Below are 19800 nucleotides of genomic sequence, written 5' to 3'. Positions count from 1 at the left end.
TATATGGTTTCAGGGAGGAACTCTACGGATCTTTGAATATGAATGTCTTTTCCGTGTGTGTGTGTGTGTGTGTGTGTGTGTGTGTGTGTGTGTGTGTGTTGTGTCCACACACGTGTTCAGGCAAGCATGTATGTGTACGCAAGATTACTCCAGTAATTTAACTTATTTTGGAAATGGGATTATTATGACATCATGGATTTCATCATTATCAGAGATGGACTCTTCAAATTAAATTCTGTTTTAGTTTTAAAGATCTATAAAAATAGAAGTGATGTGGTAGCTGCACGGACAGAATGTGAGTGATCTGCGTGGCTTGCCTGGTGCTTGGTTTGGTGAACTGTACCTTCTTTCTAGCAGTCAGTGGTCTTTATTCCTCTAGTGATGATTTCATCAAGTTAACACCATCAAATGATGATATTCAGAGTGATAGTCTGCTGCTGCTTGTAGAATTTTATTCACTGTGATGTGGTCATTGCCAGAGGTTAATACCAGAATGGAAGAAAGCAGCAACTTTATTGAAAGATGTTAACGTCAGGGCAGTAGATGCAGGTAGACATCAGTCCCAGGGAGATCAGTATGGTGTCCAGGGATTTCCTACCATCAAGATATTTGGAGCTAACAAAACCAAACCAGAATATTACCAGGGTAGCAAAACTAGAGAAGCCACTGTAGATGCAGCCCTCAGTGCCTTGCACCAGCTCCTGAAGGATTGCCACAGTAGGCAGAGTGTCTACTGTTCTGGAAAGCAGGGCAAAGGTGATAGTTCTTGTAAGAAGGACATGGTAGAGCTGACAGATGACACCTTTGATTATAATGTCCTTGTGGTGAAGACGCTTGTGTGGTTGGATTTTATGTTCCATGGTGTGGACATAAACTTGGAGCGAGAATGGTGGTAAAGTGGTAAAGGATCAAACAAATGAAAAGCTGAAACTGGTAACCATAGATGCCACCATGAATCAGTCTTTGGCCAGCTGATGCAGGATTAAAGAATTCCTACAATCAAGATACTTCAGAAAAATCAAGTCTTCTGTGGACTGTGATGGTGGACAGACAATATCTGACATAGTGTCAAGGACCCTGAATTTTTTCTCTGATAATGTTCCACCTCCCGAGGTGCTTGAGATAATCAACAAAGATGTAGCCAAGAAGATATGCAAGGAGCACCAGCTTTGTGTCGTGGCCATGCTGCCTCACATCCCAGACACCGGAGCTGCAGGCAGAAACTCTTACTTGGAGGTTCTTCTGAAACTGGCTGATAAGTACAAGAAGGAAATGTGGGGGTGGCTGTGGACAGAACCTGGAGCCCAGTATGATCTGGAGAACGCACTAGGGGTTGGAGGGTTTGGACACCCTGTAATGATAGCCATCAACGCACGCAAGACACAATTTGCTCTTCACAAAGTGTCTTTCAGTGAACAAGGCGTCAATGAGTTTCTCAGGGAACTGTCGTACTGTCATGGCTCCACAGCACCTGTGAGGGGTGGTTCTTTCCCTACCATCATCACCAGGGAGCCCTGGGATGGCAAGGATGGTGAGCTTCTTGTGGAGGATATCATTGACCTCAATGATGTGGAGCTCGATGACCTGTAGAAGGATGAATTCTGAGGGCCACACCCCAACCTTCAAATGTCTTTCCTTGAAAGTGAGCAGTTATCCAGAAGGGAAAGTTCTTCTGGTCAGCTATCTGTCGCTGGCCTTTCCCAGCAGCCCTCGGCAGTCACTGGAAACTGCCAAGAGTGAACCACAGAGTCTCAAGAAAACACTGAAGAATTCAATGAACTGTAGCAGTGAATTGGATTGTATTCTCTGGCATATTATAAAGAAAACTGGGCTATTGAAAGATTTTTTTTTCCTCCTGACTGCTGCTTGAATGTTCTTGGAGGCTGTTTCTTATGAGTAAGGAAGGTTTTTAAAATGTGATTCCTTTGTTTGACAAATAATGTCTTTTCCCATTAAATAATAAAATAATATTTTGGACAATGCTAATAAATGTATAAAAATTTAAATTTAGCCACAAAATGAATTAATCTTCAAAAAATAAGAGTGAATTAGTTAAAAAGTAACTTAAACATATTATAATATATTGCAACATTTTTAATTATAATAAGGAATTTATTGGATGAATTTTCAGTGTGTCATTTTTCTACAAGGTTTTAGTTAACAAATGCAGACCACGTATTTGGTTCTTCTTGTAAGAATGCTGCCTATTTGATCATATCTTTTATAGGTAATAAAAGGAAGATCATGGAATCCATTTCTGTGCCCATCATCACTGACAGAGTGTTAGAACCATGACTTCAACTTGTGCTGCATAAAGTACCACATCCAATATATCATATCCAAGGTTCTGATACCAAGGGCTCTCTCATTTTCCATTGATGAATAAAGTGTACCATTTAGTTTTACAGTATTGCTGTGAGTTTTTTGTTTTGTTTTGCTTTATGTATTTTTTCTTGTTTTGGGAGATGCCAAGTGTTTTAAAAAAGATTTTGGAATGAACACACACACACACACACGACAGAGAGAGAGAGAGAGAGAGAGAGAGAGAGAGAGAGAGAGAGAGAGAGAGAGAAAGAGAGAGACAGAGACAGAGAGACAGAGAGAGACATTTTACTCAATCTCATTGGTCTTTTCTCCAAATGGTTTTTATTTCTGTATTTTGAATTATTATTAGTTGTATTTTTCTCTTTATTCATTGCCTGAGTCTATTTCTTGCTGATATAACAGAATATGAGAAGCTGATGTGTCTATAATGAACAAAATCTATTAACTTGCCATTCTAGAGAGCAGAAAATCCACAATCAAAATGCCTATCACCTGTCAGTAGCCTCCTCACTACATGCAGAAGGGAGAGGGTAGAAGGGCAAAGGAAGGCATTGACAGTGGCTAGCATAGAGCTTGGGTATGCAAATTAACATCACTTAAAGCAGATTTGCAAAATGACAACACTACCTGATAAACCAACATGTCTGGAGAAATGTGACAAGGCCCTATGTTTAGATGAAGTTATAGTCAGTCAATGACTATTGAGAGAGGAATAGAGACAAAACTCCTGACAGGTTATTCAATCCCCAGTGGTCAGGCTTAAACACACACACATGTAAGCAACATCAATGAGACTCAGCTGTATGCATTAGTATATATATATCAAAATAAAAAAGAAGTGATAAATTTGAGAAGGAGTAGGGCAGAGGAAAAGTAAGAGGAAAGGAAAACGGTAGAGATAATATAAATGGAAGGCTCATATTTGATATTCTACAAAAATTATTCTATTATAAGTTCCCCCCTCTCCACACGTGTTTTCTAGAAGGAACATGAATTATTTAGTCAAAGCTAAGGCATACCAAAGCAAATGCACTCTAGGCATTTTAAAGCTTCCTTTCTGTAATAGTACTTTCACCAATACAACACAAACATGGCCTCGACATCATGCAGTATCTTCAGACCCCACCCACCTTTCATTCACTAGCCCAGCAGTTACCAAAGTGTGTTCATTAGGCTTCTTCCAGAGGATTTGTGATGTAATCCTTGTTTTCAGAATATTCCAAGAAACCATGTGATTTCCTCATACCTACTTTTTTCATTTACTGCATAGATTTACCAACCTGATATAATAACTTTCTTGGGTTAGAAAATATATTTCTTATACTATAGTCTAATTGTATTAACATGGTGAGTTTACTATTATTTAAAGTTAGTTAGAAAAATATTTTTTACTCAACTTTTTCATACAATATGTTTTTCCCCTCCTTCAACTTCTTCCAGATCCCTATTTTCTGCCCAAATTCATGATCTTTGTCAAAAGTAAAAGAGAAAACAATAAGAAATCAAAACCAAAACACAGCAAAAGAAAAAAATCAAACAAAAAATACCAAAATAAAATGAACATAAATCACACACAAAAACAAGGAGTTCATTTTGTATTAACCAACTGTTCTTGGGCATGGGACTTACCTTGAAGTGTGATGGTATACTTTGACACTTAATTCAAGAAAATTGCTATTTCCTTTCTAGAAGGTATCCATTGCAAATAGCTTCCAGGTTAGGGGTGGTGTTTTATATCCATTCTTCCTTCTCTGGAATTTTGTCTGGTTTGAACCTGTTCAAGTTTTGTGCATGTTGCCACATTCTTGGGAGCTTATATGTGCACTGCTATGGTTGTGTCCAGAAGAATCTGATTTCTTGGAGTCACTCACCACTTCTGGATCCTACAATCTCTCTGTCTTCAATCAGCATATATCCATGAACCTTGAAAGGAGTGCTTTGATAAAGTCATCCCATTTGGGACTGAGTTCTTTAATTATCCACTGCCTGCACATTATTTAATTATGAATTTCTCTGTTAATTTCCATCCAAGCAAGAAGGAACTTGTCTGATGAAGGCTGAGTAATGCACTTATCTAGGACATACTAGGAGTCATTTGATTGCCCTTTTCCTAGAATAATAGTAGTAAATTTTTTAACCTTTTTTTTTATCTTTATTAACTTGAGTATTTCTTATTTACATTTCAATTGTTATTTCCCTTCCCGGTTTCCGGGCCAACATCCTCCTAACTCCTCCCCCTCCCCTTCTTTATGGGTGTTCCCCTCCCCATCCTACCCCCATTACCGCCCTCCCCCCAACAATCACGTTCACTGGGGGTTCAGTCTTAGCAGGACCAAGGGCTTCCCCTTTTACTGGTGCTCTTACTAGGCTATTTATTGCTACCTATGAGGTCAGAGTCCCAGGGTCAGTCCATATATAGTCTTTGGGTAGAGGTTTAGTCCCTGGAAGCTCTGGTTGTTTGGCGTGGTTGTTCATAAGGGGTCTCGAGCCCCTTCAAGCTCTTTCAGTCCTTTCTCTGATTTCTTCAATGGGGGTCCTGTTCTAAGTTCAGTGGATTGCTGCTGGCATTCGCCTATGTATTTGCTGTATTCTGGCTGTGTCTCTCAGGAGAGATCTACATCGGGTTCCTGTCAGCCTGCACTTCTTTGCTTCATCCATTTTATCTAATTGGGTGGCTGTATATGTATGGGCCACATGTGGGGCAGGCTCTGAATGGGTGTTCCTTCTGCCTCTGATCTAAACTTTGCCTCCCTATTCCCTCCCAAGGGTAGTCTTGTTCCCCTTTTAAATAAGGAGTGAAGCATTCCCATTTTGGTCATCCTTCTTGAGTTTCAGTGTTCTGTGCATCTAGGGTAATTCGAGTATTTGGGCTAATATCCACTTATCAATGAATGCATACCATGAGTGTTTTTCTGTGATTGGGTTACCTCAAGATGATATTTTCCAGTTCCATCCATTTGCCTATGAATTTCATAAAGTCATTGTTTTTGATTGCTGAGTAGTAGTAAAATTTTCTGTAGGCCAGTGACTTATCAAATCTCAGATTCTTGCAATTTTAGCATTGTCAGGTATGAGTTTCCACTCATGCTGTGGGCACTAAATTCAATGTGCTGGTAAAGAGATAGAATTTACCAAAATATTTTTAAATGGTTAGTTTAAATTGCTAACATGCTATTTTTATATATAACTTATCTGAAAACATGGTTTTCGATCCAAAGGGCCCTGTTAGTGACCCTGTGTCACAAAATAATGTAGATATCACCTGGGGAGGAAAGACACTCGTTACTGTCCACTGTCCTGGATTCTAGCATACACATGTGCATGCACACAGACATATGCTTTCCTACATATACACTTATACTCCTAAGAAGCTCATTTATGGTCACATAAAGGGGGTCAGGAAGTGCATGTCTGAAAATCACTGATCCAATAAGCCAAAAATTGACATTTTTCTCACTCAAGCAAATTCTTTTATTTTCAGGAACAAATATTTAAAAAATCAGGCCAGGAAATAAAGAAGTCTGTGACAATAACATGATAAAATTCCAGATAAACACACAGACACAGACACAGACACACACACACACACACACACACACAGACACACACACACACACACACACACACACACACACAGAGAGAGAGAGAGAGAGAGAGAGAGAGAGAGAGAGAGAGAGAGAGAGAGACCTGTCAATGGGTATACTTTAAGACATTATTTCAAAATAAAATCTATTTATCAGTATTGACATGGCCCTATGGGTAATGTTTAGCCTTAGTTAGTTTCTCCAAGAGTCCAGGAGTATTACTGCAGTACTGAGCTCCACAGGGGCTGTGTCCAAAAATTATGTTTTAGAGAACTTAGCGCTGCTCAAACTTCCAGCTAGTCCTCAATAGCCTGAAGTATAACGGATTTAAGGTTTCCATTTTCCTAATTTTTCATGAATTAAAAAATGTTTGTCAGTTTCAGACTACTAACAAATTCTTTTAGCATGCAAAGTCTCATACTGTGAATCTAAACTCTAATTTGAATAGCTTGATTATGGTAAAATCTTCTAATTACTGTTCTAAATTTTGTTTCCCTTCTCCCCCCTCTGTCTCTTTGTCTGTCTCTGTTTTTTTTCTCCTTCCCTTCCCCACCCCTCTCCCCTCCTCTCTCTCCCTCCCCGCCCCTCCCCCATCTTTGTATGAGTGTGCTCGAGTGCGTGTGTCTGCTCGAGTGCCTGTGTGCGTACATGTGTGCCTGTGTGTGTGTGTGTGTGTGTGTGTGTGTGTGTGTGTGTGTTCGAGCACACGCCTGAATATGTGCATGTATGTAAAAGCAGAGGTAGATATCAGCATCGACCATTCTCCACCATACCTTTTGAGATACTGTTTCCTGTTGAGGCTGGAACTCCACAATTTGACTCTGCTAATAGCCCAAAGAGCTTCAGGTATCCATTTATCTCCATCTTGTCTTCAGTGCTGATTACAGATATAAGTCCCATTTCCTGGTTTTGTATGTAGGTTTAAGGTATCTAAACTCAAGTCCTCACATTTCTGTGGCAAGTTCTTTACTGAATGATCCATCGTCCCATTAGCCCCTAAACTAAAATTTTACCATTATTTCTCATGTAAAGAACAATTGTTATTGTTTCATAAATGTGAATAATGTACTACTTCTTATTAGAGTCCACCTCTTAATCTGCTATACCTATGATTATGTCCATAGGCAAAGTGGACTTTGAAAATGGGGTTAGGATTAAACAAATCGTACATAAAAACAAATAAAAAGTTCTATTAAGGATTTATTGAGTAACGTCACCCGAGGCCAATACTGATTTTGACAGATGGGTTGGGGAGAGAGAAGCAGAGAGAGGACGGGCAGAGAGACAGAGAGACAGAGACTGAGACAGAAATAGAAGACAGTTGATAGATTGATTATGCATAGAGAGAGACAGAAAGACAGAGAGAGATGGAGGAAGGGGAGAGGAAGGAGGAAGATGAAGAGAATGAGGAGGAGGAGGAGAAGAAGGGAAGGGAAGCAGAGGGAAAGGGAAGACAAGGAAACATAGGGGAAGAGGATATATTTTAGGTGACTGCTTGCAGTTGTTGGAGGCTTGATGAGTCTTTTGCCAAAAAAGCTGAAAATAGAAAGCTTCGAGTTTTTCCGTAAAGGTAATTATCTGGAGGGATTCCTTCATCCCTCTCCTTCAGGATGGTGGTGCTGGTGGTACGATTCTTTGTTTTATTACAGTGAAAAGGCAGAGCAACATGCTGGTGAACTGTTTAGCATTCAGATAGTATGATAAATTTACAGAAGAACTACTACATAATGTATATTTTTGTTACAGGAAAAAGTTAATAAAAATATTATACAGTTATGTGATCTACAGCCTGAATGTATTTGAGCTTGGTTACAATATTAATTTATAAGCATATAGCAATTTTTAGAGCAATGAAACAACATTCTGAACAAATTTTAAAATCAAAGACTCTGCAAGTTAGAAATACAAACCTTTGGGTTTTTTGTTTGTTTGTTTGTTTGTTTTTTTCTTTTCTTTTTTCTTTTTTTCGGAGCTGGGGACCGAACCCAGGGCCTTGCGCTTGCTAGGCAAGTGCTCTACCGCTGAGCTAAATCCCCAACCCCACAAACCTTTGTTTTAAAGCTTAGATTCTGCATAGATTCAACACTTCAAACATGTTATGCAATTAAAAGATGCACTATCTTGATAGTAACAGAGCAAGGAGAGAGAAATGTTGTGTGATTATATTTAACCTGGGCTATAATGTAGAAGGATGCAGATCGATCCATGCTTATCACCCTGTACAAAGCTTAAGTCCAAGTGGATCAAGGACCTCCACATCAATCCAGATATACTCAAACTAATAGAAGAGAAAGTGGGGAAGCATCTGGAACACATGGGCACTGGAGAAAATTTCCTGAACAAAACACCAATGGCTTATGCTCTAAGACCAGGAATCGACAAATGGGATCTCATAAAACTGCAAAGCTTCTGTAAGGCAAAGGACACTGTGGTTAGGACAAAACGGCAACCAACAGATTGGGACAAGATCTTTACCAATCCTACAACAGATAGAGGGCTTATATCCAAAATATACAAAGAACTCAAAAAGTTAGACCACAGGGAGACAAATAACCCTATTAAAAATGGAGTTCAGAGCTAAACAAAGAATTCACAGCTGAGGAATGCCGAATGGCCGAGAAACACCTAAAGAAATGTTCAACATCTTTAGTCATCAGGGAAATGCAAATCAAAACAAAACAGAGTGATTAGAAATAAGTGACCTCAGGAGGTTGTAGGTAGAGGAACCCTCTGGAAAGTACCAGAGTCCTTGGAGGGGAGAGACTTTCAGGACTCAAAGGAAGCAGCCATAGCTGAGATGCCCAACAGCGGGAAGATGGAGCTTGTAGAGTCCACCTCCAGTAGAAAGACAGGTCTTCAAGTGGAGGGATGGGGCTGTTACCCCACAGTCGAAATTTCTGATCCAGAATGGTTCCTGTTTAAAGAAACTTCAGGGACAAAAATGGAGAACAGACTGCGGAAAACGAGGTTCAGTGACAGGCCCAACTAGAAAATATATGTTAAATCTCCATGAGATTAGAAAAGGTAAGGGGCCTTTGATACAGACGAAATATTGAAGAGAGGACTGTATGCCAGTGAATTACAACAGACTTTATCACCTGAGGTATGTTCTGACATGATGCCCCGAGTCAATATTATCTGAACATTAATTTCAAGAATGTTGCAGCCTATTAAAATATATAACAATCTTATCATCAGCCTTATGTGGACAACTAAAGAAGTATCAAAAGCAAGAGATGCTATCTAGCTGGCACTTATGTCTCCAGAGAACTATACTTAAGACAAGTTTTCCATCTACCATTTTTCTGCAGCCTGGACTGAGCAAAAGAATAATGATATGTATGTTCGGCAACAGCAAAGAATATTTCAATATATGAGGAAATTTTACATGGTTTAGCAAGAATTAAAATTATATTATTGACTTGCAAGCTGTGCTAAAATATTATTTTTATGATATGAAATATATTCACAAATAAAAGGAAGACCTATGCCATACTCTCACTGAATCAAGAAGTGTGTGAGAGAAATAAATATTACCAACTTTACATTAAATTCCTACATCATATATATTCTGTACTTTCTTCATAAGTATTTTCCTATTAGAAGTAGACAGTATGATTTTTCAGTTTAATATGTTTGAAATAGTACCTGTTTGGAAACATTAACATATCTAATCTGATATAAAAATTTCAGCCTCTTAACTTGTTAATTCTCTACCAATATCAAGATAAATTTTCAGATAATCAGAGAATTATGAGAATAATAAGTCAAAGTTCCCTTTGTGCTTCCTCCTCCTTTTCTCTCACCCCCTTACTTTCTCTAGAGTTAGCAAAACATGCTATGTTGTGTAGTTATCCCATTGCTTTAATAATGTCAAAATGATTCTACATGGGTATTCCCATAGTCTAATCTAGATAATCATGCACAGGCATGTCCACAGTCTTGGGGCCTAGATGATTCTAGTTTTTATCAAGTCATTAATGAGCAGTCAGAATCAGAAGTGTAGAATGATTAAAGGTCATGCACTGTTTTATTTAGTAAACAGTCATTGTTCTGCTATGTCTGGTAGTTGTTTGCAAGTTGGAATCTCTATTGGAAGTCTCCCACCTTAGCTTATTACTTGATTCAGTCTCTCAATATTCAAGTCATAGAAGGTCACTGAGTGCTGACTGAAGTATTCAAAGGGAGTGCCCGCATGTTTAAGTGTTTGTTAAATTATCTGTCAGTCACCTAAATCTTGAAACTGTTTTACTAGGAGTTTTAGTATCTTCTTTGGCATTGGTTTTCAACCTTCCTAATGCTGTGATCCTTTAATACAATTCCTCATGTTGTGGTGAACATTAGCCATAAAATTACTTTCATTGTAACTTGGAACTGTAATTTTTCTACTGCTATTAACCACAATGTAATATTTCTGGAGTTTTGCCAAAATGTTAACAATACACATGTTGAAACTGCTGGTGAGTGCCCTCTCTTACTTCAAAGTACCTGGTTTATTCAGATATTAGTGTTTTATTTTGAGTCCATTAGCACCATAGAGTTGCAAATTGGACTCATGCCCCCAACAAAAATGTTTAGTAGACAACCTTTAAAGATTTAGGTAATATAAATATAAAAAAACCTTACTGATAGGGAGGCAATACTAAAATGGATTGAAGCTATGCTACTAAATAATTGACCATCAGACCCAAGCATGGTGGCATGGACTTTCTTCTTTTTCTTTTTTAAAGTTTTAATTTGAATTAGGCATCTTAATTAATTAATTAATTAATATTCCAAATGTTGTCCCACTTTCCTGGTTTCCTCCTCCCTGAATTCTTTATCCCTCTCTTTTTCCTTCGGTTTCTGAGAGGATGCTCCCCTATGCACCCAACCTCCCATCCTACCTCAGCTCCACCAGCAACCCCTTTCCCTAGCGCATCAAGTTTCTACAGGATTAGGTTCATCCTCTTCCACTGAGTCCAGACAAAAGAGACCTCTGCTGTGTATGAGCCAGGGCCAAGGACCAGCCCTTGTATGATCTTTGGTTGGTTGCTTAGTCTCTGGGAGCTCTGAGGGGGCCAAGATTGATGTTCTTCCTATGGGGATGCAATCCATTGAGCTCCTTGAGTCTCTCTTCTAACTGTTCCAGAGGCGTCACCAACTCGTGTGCAATTGTTGGCTTTAAGTATCTGCATCTGTCTCAGTCAGCATACATATGTATAAAATATATTTATTTTACAAAATCTGTTTTCAGTGAGTTTAGGAAGAGATAGCATCATTACGTAATAAAAAGTGCTATTTTAACAGAAGAACATTTAGAAGATTATTTTAAATTTGTAATATGAAGAATAAAATAAGAAAACTTGTCATTGAATATCAAAGAAAGTTCTAAAATTAGTGTATAGTGCCCATAAGTGAACTTCACCTATAAAGTGCAGTAATGATTTCTAAGGTCAACATCATAAAGTATGTTGAAGGTGAGCCATATAAGAATTCCTAATTTACACTAATGTCTAAAGATAATTCTGGGAGAATTTTGAAATTTCAGGACTATTTAAATTCAATAACTTAATTAAATCATGGTGTTTTAATTAAAAAAATGACTTGAAACATATATACTGTATTGACTTCACTGGTGAATACATAAATTCCAAAAATTAAAAAAAAATATTTGTAGGTAGACAGACATACAGAGGTTAATTGGGACACTCACAAGTGAGGGTAGTAATTTGATGTACCTCACCTTTTACTGTAGCTGATTTCAAAATAAAATTGGCAAGAAAAATGTGTATAACTCTATATGACATGAAAGCAATAGTAACCAAACTGAGAAAATACTTCAATTAAATGAGTTTCAGCCCCTTCATTATATTCTGGTTTAACTATTTTGAAAGTAGGACTGTTTATTAGAACTTTGAGTTATCATTGTATATGGCATATGTCACATAAAAAGTATTTAAATCAAACTGTAAGTAAAGTTTTCCAACAAATAATTAAGAAGCTAATTCTTAAAAAAACTCCTAATGTGTAATACACAAGCGAGGATCTGATTAATTTAGCTAACCCTAATACAGGTTGAGAACTTCTTTTTTATTAATGCAAGTAATGGGTAAGTATGTATTATTATTTGTGACCTAGATAAAATACTGTGTCACTTCAGATATGTGTGTATTTGTGTGTGCACGTTTGTTTCTTCATATCCCTCATGAAGTTCTCTCTGCTTTGCAATAAATACACAATTTAAACATGGGCTAACACTAGCAGACTTCATGGAATAAAAAAGGCATAGGTGCAAAAATCCATCCTTGGATTTACCCAACTTAATGCCACTGTGCCATTTCTCTTTCTTTGTGACATCCACTCCTGGCTATACTAGAGCTTCTTACAGGAAGGTAAGCCCAGAACTCAGCATTTCCTTCATTTAACAACCTTTTAAACTCACCTAGAGAAATCCCATTTCTACTCAAGTGGAAGAAGTGAGTTATGTTTTATAATTATAAACTGGTAGATGACCCTTGATATCAATTTTCTCTTTCTCAGCTATGAAATTACCTGAATCTTAATTGCAGAGCTTAGATAAACGAGTAACTGTTTCTTAGTCTTTTTTGAGGTACCATAGTACGTGACCAAAGATATGCAAAGAGGTATGATCTGAACAACTCTTTTATTGTGACATTATAAGATTGCTTATCCTTAGCCAAGAAATTATTTTTGAGAAGATAAAATATCATAGCACTAGAGCAACTGTGAGTCAAATATTTTAATGAAAATACTTATTAACAAGGCAAGAAGCAAGGTGCTAGAAATAGTTCAAAGACCTTCAGAAAGATCAAAGACTTTGTAGGCAAGTTAACAATGAAAATGTTACAGTAAAATCATTTAGTTAGATATAAAGTAGCACAATGAGAAACAGGACCATAGCTTTAGTAAATTCCCAGACTGCTTTAGCGAGTGTGCAATTAACAACAGTGAGGTTACGTTACGGAACATCTCCAATGTCTCTATAGGCATTTGCTCCTTATGACATCAAAAATGTAAATAAGAAATACCCAATTTAAAAAATGGAAAAAAATAAAATAAATAAGCAAGCTATCCAGCTAGCATGCCGCAAATGCAGAGAATGTGCTTAAAAATCCACTATGAGGGGAAACATTTCATTCCCAAACTTTTTTTTCTTCTTCCTGCTATCAGTAGTTCTGAATGTTAAATATTTTTTTCCATGAGGTCAAAGGTACCTAAGTCTATGATTACGAGTGGAAACATAGGGGACAGAATCAGGTTTTGGCAGTTTCTCCATGTTCATTTGTGTGTGGATTTTTAATATAAATGCAAGATGTAAAGCATTAATGCAAGCAAAATGTTTCAGTTAACACATTTCAACAGTTCAACTTTATAACAATTAAACCTGTTAAAATTTTCTGAACAATGCCAGCATTTGGATTTTTTTAAAAAAATAAGTAAATTTCTTATTGATGGCAAGAAGAAAGAAAGAAAGGAAGAAAGAAAGAAAGGAAGGAAGGAAGGAAGGAAGGAAGGAAGGAAGAGAGGAAGAAAGATAGATGTCTACTTGTTTTGTCTGTAACCAGGTAATTTGTCTGTTGCGTTCCTGTTCTCTTTTTTTGTTTGTCTGTTTATGTTTTCTTTTGGATGTTTTTATATCATGACAGCATCCGAAAATACATGTTTGGAACTTAATGAAATTGGTATAAAACTTAAATTTAACAGAGTTAAAAAATCTTCAGTTCTTCAGTTAAGAAATCTTCAGCTAAATCTTCATCCTAATAAAATTTCCTAACCAGAGACCGAATATCTACCACAGGAAAAAAAAACTAAATATACACAAATTAATAATCAAGAAAAATTAAAAGAATTCAAACTTTCTTGAATTTGGGAAATTTGACTTAAAAATATTAATAATAGTGACAGTTGAGTCAACGCTTGTGTGAGTGAAAATGTGAGGGTATAAATTCAGAACCAAGCATCAGTATGTAACTGGATGTGATGGTGAGGGCATAGGAGGCAATGATCGATACCCAAGGTTGACTCTGAAACCCATGCACCGTAAAGTACACACCTCTCACAGAAACATGATCCTTATACTCATACACTCAACTAACTGGCAATTTTCCCCTTTGTGTTCATAAGTATGTACGTGTTCATAAACATACATAAACACACAGAAGAAAGATATGTTTGGACTGGTAATTTTAATTCCTCCAAAGACCTGTGAATTAGAGAGGAAATCAGGACATAGCTTAGCTTGAAGGCAAAGAGGAAATGGAAATGAGCACATGTTTACAAATGAGACCGCCCACTGTCCATCGCCAGCCATCTAGTTTGAAGAGATAATATGAGGTCTCTCAAAGGTGAAAACACTGAGTGGTTGTTAACTCCAAATCAAAATTCTACTTAAAGAAACACCAAAAAGTCAAGACTCAGGCAATCACAAATTGTGTTAGTCTGTACTGTGGCTTTATGTTCTTATAAAAGTGAAATACACCATGTTTAAGCCACTGACTTTTGGGTTACCTTTCTTTTACAATCTCCCCAAGCCTGCTTGAATAATAAAATCATTCTCTCAAATGAAGTATGTATTACGCTAGTTCTAAGGTTTCTAGTATTTTTTTATATTCAAAAGTATGAACTCTTAAAAAATCAAAAACTTTGATGCCCTAGAGAAGAAATAGAGCCTTTAATTTTGATGGCTTCCTCAGGCAATGGATGCGGGTGAGTCTTTGAAGAAAGGACAGTGTGTTAGGAAGCCGCGCCTGCATGGAGGCACATCTAGAAGTATCCCAACGTCTTAATGTGCTGTAAAAACAGTCACGCCGTATTACTGAATTCAATGCTGAAAGCCACCTACATGCTCTTCCTGTCACTCTCCCTAAAGAATGCTGAATCACAAAGGGAACGTTTGCTCTTTATTTTCAAAGTATCTCCCGCTTGTTTCAGGCCATCCCGATCTCCTACACTTTATTATGTTGCTCTCTATTTCAAGCTCTATCTTGCTTCAAATGCATCGTACATTGATGTATCGTATATTTTCAACACCTATAAATGCCACAAACTCTGTGGCTTCTTCACATGCATGCAAATAAATACATTTCAATTGTGTGTGTATGTGTGTGTGTGTGTGTGTGTGTGTGTGTGTGTGTGTGTGCGCGCACGCACGCCATTGTAAGAACACTATCAGTTTTTTTTTCTTTCTTCACTGTATCCACTATTCTAACTAGACTAAACTGAAAATTTCTCCCTAACTGCAAAACCTCATTCTACCTATGGAATTCTCTCTTGTCTTCCACCTACATCCCAAATTCTGAAACCTTTCTAAACCTCACTGTGCATTTGTTCTCTTGGTGCACACATCATTTCTTTACAGACCTCCAACCAAAAGTTTCTATGATATTAAACCCCAGGGACACTTTCAACCCTCTCCTTCCTCTTCATTCATAAAACCTTTATATTGCTTATGTGACTACATTTGCTCATGTTACATTGATCTAGATTTTTGTTTTTAAGCTGTCTTTTTTACAGATCATTCCTGCATTACATACGGTGGGATCTTTGGAATCCTGGTATCTTCTCTATACTAACTTTATTGTGATTTGTGTGTACGAGGTCTAAGTCAGGCCTGGATGCTAAGTAATTGCCCAGGGCTCTCTTCTGAGATTATATGTATAACTGCCTAGCCATGTTCATTGGAGGAATTTAAAGAAACCTGCATTTCAACCTGTTTTGAAATATAAATACATAAAATATCCTAGAAAAATAAAATTAAAAAATAAAATGTGAAAAACGAAAGATTAAACGTATGATAGTTTCCTCCAAGACCAGTGAATTCTCAGCTCAAACTTTCTGATTTGGTTCTTTTCTCCAGTACCTATGCCCAATCCTATTTTATTCAGCATACTCCTTGTCTCAAATGTTACAACTTCTCTCCATCTGGATAGGTACCTTTTTGAGGTATAAGCTACCCTTTCCCCCAAATAAGACCACTTGTCTCACAGTTTGCCTTTAGCCATGAAAGAAGCCTCTAGTATTTGTATTCTGCAATAATGTTAAGATTTTTTTTAAAAAAAACCTATTTTCTTCTTTGGGAGATTGGGTGATTTATACTTTACTTCTCTGACAAAGATGAAATATTAATATGTGACTAAGGCTATCATTTAGAGATCTCAACACTAGGCACAGAAGTCTTATTCTTTGTTTTAGTTAGTTTCTGTTGACTTCCTTTATTTCAACTAGACTTTCTCTTAGGACAAAGTTACAACCTAATGCAATACATTTCTCTATGTTTTTTTTCTATATCTCTTTTTGCATAAGATACTGCTACCCATTATTCATAGCACTTAAAATTCTTAGGCTTCAACAGTCAATTTTCATATACCCAAGTCAAAGTTAGTCATGTAAACTTTTAGGTGGCTAGGCTTTACATGCTACTTAGACAGATAGAGATGAAAACTTTACATCTGAGACCAATTGTCCCATGCAATTCTAATTTTAAATGCATTCGACATCTACTATGTCAAGCGCCTTAAGAGTTTTTGTCATGTATGTATTACAGCTTTTCTATGGGTCTTCTAGAAACAGCAAAAGAATATCATTTCTAGCAAAGAAACAATAACCTTATTAGCTTATGTATAGACTACAGTGATCTGGGTAACTTAGGTGGGAAGAGTAATTCATGTAGGATTTTACCATTCAAGGATAATATGTAGAATATGGATATATTGAGATGTTCCCAACACATCAAAATATTTTACATTATGTATAGATATTCAGTAAAAACTTTTTTCTTTGAATTTTTCTTATTATTTATTTACTTTACATATTGATTGCTGCTTCCCTTACTTCTCTCCTCCTAGTCCCTGCCTTTGACCTTCCCTCTAGCCATGCTCATCCCTTTCTCCTTCACCTCAGAAAAGGGATCACCTCCCATGCATACCAACCTCCCTTGGCATATCAGTCGCAGTAATACTAGGCACACCTTCTTCTAGTGAGGCTAGACATGGCAGCCCAGTTAGGGGAAAGTGATTCATAGCAGGCAACAGAGTCAGAGACAGCCCTGCTCCCACTTCAGGAATCTCACATGAAGATCTAATAGCACAAATGGTACATATGTACAGAGGGCCTAGGTCAGTCCCATTCATGCTTTCATTTAGGCAGTTCAGTCCCTGTGAGCCACTGTGGGACTAGGTTAGTTGATTCTGTAAGGTTTTCTTTTGGTGTCTTTGTCCTACCACCTCTTCTGCAGGATTCTCTAAGCTCTATGTAATATTTGTCTGTGGGTCTCTATCAGTTTTCATCATTGCTGGGTGAAGCCTCTCTGATAACAGATATGCTAGGCTTCATCTTCAAGTGTAGCAGAATGTCATTAATAGTGTCATGGGTGGGCTTCCTTTCAAGATATGGGACTGAAGCTGGGCCAGTTATTGACTAGTCATTCCCTCATTCTGCTCCATCTTTTCCTACTGCACAACGTGTATACAGGAGAATGTGGAGTCTAATGTTCTGTGAATGGGTTGGTGTTCTAATCCCTCCACATTGGAAGTCTTGCCTGGTTAAAGAGATGACAGGTTCAGACTCATTGCTAGAAGGCTCTGTTAGGGCCATTTTCACAGATTCCTGGGAATTTCCATTGTCCTAAGTTTTTAGCTCATTCCGTAGTCCCCGCCCCTGCCTCCTGCACCCGATCCACTTGTCTCTTACAGTACACCCTTCCTCCATCTTGTTCCCAATGCTTCCCTTCTATTTCCACCTCACCCCCTTCCCCACCAATACTCCTCCTTCCTTCCTCTCCAGATGTGTAATCTATCTCCCTTTCCCAGTGAGAACCACGCTTCCTTTCTTTGGCTCACCCTGTTACCTTCTTTGGTTCTGTGGTTTGTAGCATGATTATACTGTGTTTATGACTAATATCCACTTGTAAGGGAGAACATATCGTGTTTATCTTTCTAGGTCTGGGTTACCTCACTGAGGATGTTCTTCTCTAGTTCTAATCATTTCCATGAAAAGCTTCTGTAAGGCAAAGGACACTATCAAAAGGGCAAAAAGGCAGCCTCCAGAATGGAAAAGGATCTTCACCAACTCCGCATCTGACAGAGGGTCAATGTCCAAAATACATAAAGAAGTCAAGGAACTAGAGATCAACAAACCAAATAACCAAATTCCTCAGTCATCAGGGAAATGTAAATCAAAACAACTCTTTGATATCATCTTACAGCAGTCAGAATGACTAAGATAAAAAAAAAAAAACTCATGACACGGATCATGCTGAAGATGTGGCACAAGGGAACAAGCCTCTATTTTTAGTGGGAGTGCAAACCTGTACTATCATGTTGGAAATAAGTTTGATGGTTTCTCATAAAGTTGGTAATAGATTTACCTTATGAAAGACCCAGCTATACAGATCCTGGGAATATGCCCTAAGGAAGCTCTACCATACCTCCGTAAGTCTTAGTGTGGTTCTTGAGGTTTCTTGGCCTTCAGGATAGACAAGAGCCCATAGCTGTGTAATGCAAAGCACTCGCATCTGGGACCCGGTTAGGCTGTTGGAAGAACTAAACAGCAAAGCTAAAACAGTTTGGCAATAGTGACAGTTAGGTGCTCATAAACACACTGATGTCAGACTCTTAGGGGAAAACGTAACAAGGCTCACAGTGAGTAGTGGATTCTTCATAGAAAGAATTGGAGTTATTAAATCACTAATAGATGTGATCTCACAAAATGCTATATGCTAAGAGAGGCAGCCCTGCTCCCAGGCCTTATTAAAACATTTAAAATTATTCCTTTTATAGTTTGAGATTAGAATATAACTACATAATCCTGTGCTTTACTTTTCTTCAATTTAATTTTCCTTGCTCTACTTCAAATTCATGGCCCTTTTTTGCATTAATTCCTCTTAATCTATATACGTTTCAATTTTTTGAAGTATGACATTCAAGCCATGTATTTTCAAGCACTCCATGTTATAATAGACATGATGTATAAAATTTTAATTAAATATTAGTGAGAGACTTTCAGGACTCAAAGGGGTGGGGGTGCACCAGATGAGAGGCCCTACAGTGGGCAGAGGGAACTTGTTGAACCCACCTCCAGCAGAAAGGCAGGACATCGAGTGAGGGGTGGGGTTGCTATCCCACAGCCAAATCTCTGACCTATAATTCTTCCTGTCTGAAAGAACTGCAGGGATGGAAATGGAGAAGAGCCTGAGGCAAAGGAGGTCCAGCGACAGGCCCAAAGTGAGATCCAGTTCAAGGGGAAGCTCCAAGGCTTGACGCTATTACTGAAGCTGTTGGGCATTCACCAAAAGGGACCTCTACCATGGCTCCTCTCCAAAAGACCCAACAAGCAGTTCAAGAAGTCAGATGCAGATATGTACTCCCAACCAACGAACAGAAGCCGATGATTTCTCTGGATGAACTAGGGAAAAGCTGGAGAAAGCTAAGGAGGAGGGCAACCCTGTAGGAAGACCAGCAGTCACAATTAACCTGTACCCCTGAGATCTCTTAGACACTGGATCACCAGCCAGGCAGCATGCAGCAGCTGAGAAGAGGCCTCCAACATACACAGCGAGGACTCCGGGTCTGGATTCAGTCAAAGAAGATGCACCTAACCCTCAAGAGACTGGATGCAGCAGCTGAGATGAGGCCTCCAATACATATACAGCAGAGGACTCCCGGGTCTGGGTTCAGAGAAGATTCACCCAAACCTCAAGAGATGGAGGCCCCAGGAAGTTTAGAGGTATGATGGGGTGAATGGGTTGGGGACATCCTTGTGGAGACTGTGAGTCGGGAGTGCGGGGGTCCAGGAGGAGTTATGGGGTATAGGACTGTCAGCAGGTGGTTCGACTGGGAAGGGAGGGAATAAAATCTGGAGTGTAAAAATAATTAATTAGGGAGAGATACCT

General features: G+C 38.2%; 1 protein-coding gene and 1 pseudogene across 1 annotated transcript in view; one reads left to right on the top strand and one right to left on the bottom strand.

Annotated features, from left to right (window-relative positions):
• LOC116904438 (cystic fibrosis transmembrane conductance regulator) overlaps window positions 1–19800 on the bottom strand; it is a gene marked incomplete at its 5' end in the record, with an annotated part of 277554 nt that overhangs the window by 234109 nt on the left and 23645 nt on the right. The gene's annotated exons all lie outside the window — the stretch shown is intronic.
• LOC116903636 lies at window positions 294–1605 on the top strand (annotated as a pseudogene).

This window comes from Rattus rattus, chromosome 6 (assembly GCF_011064425.1).
Source record: "Rattus rattus isolate New Zealand chromosome 6, Rrattus_CSIRO_v1, whole genome shotgun sequence".
Classification (NCBI taxonomy): domain Eukaryota; kingdom Metazoa; phylum Chordata; class Mammalia; order Rodentia; family Muridae; genus Rattus; species Rattus rattus.
The sequence above is the reverse complement of the archived record's forward strand: the minus strand, read 5'-3'. Positions and strand labels throughout refer to the sequence as shown.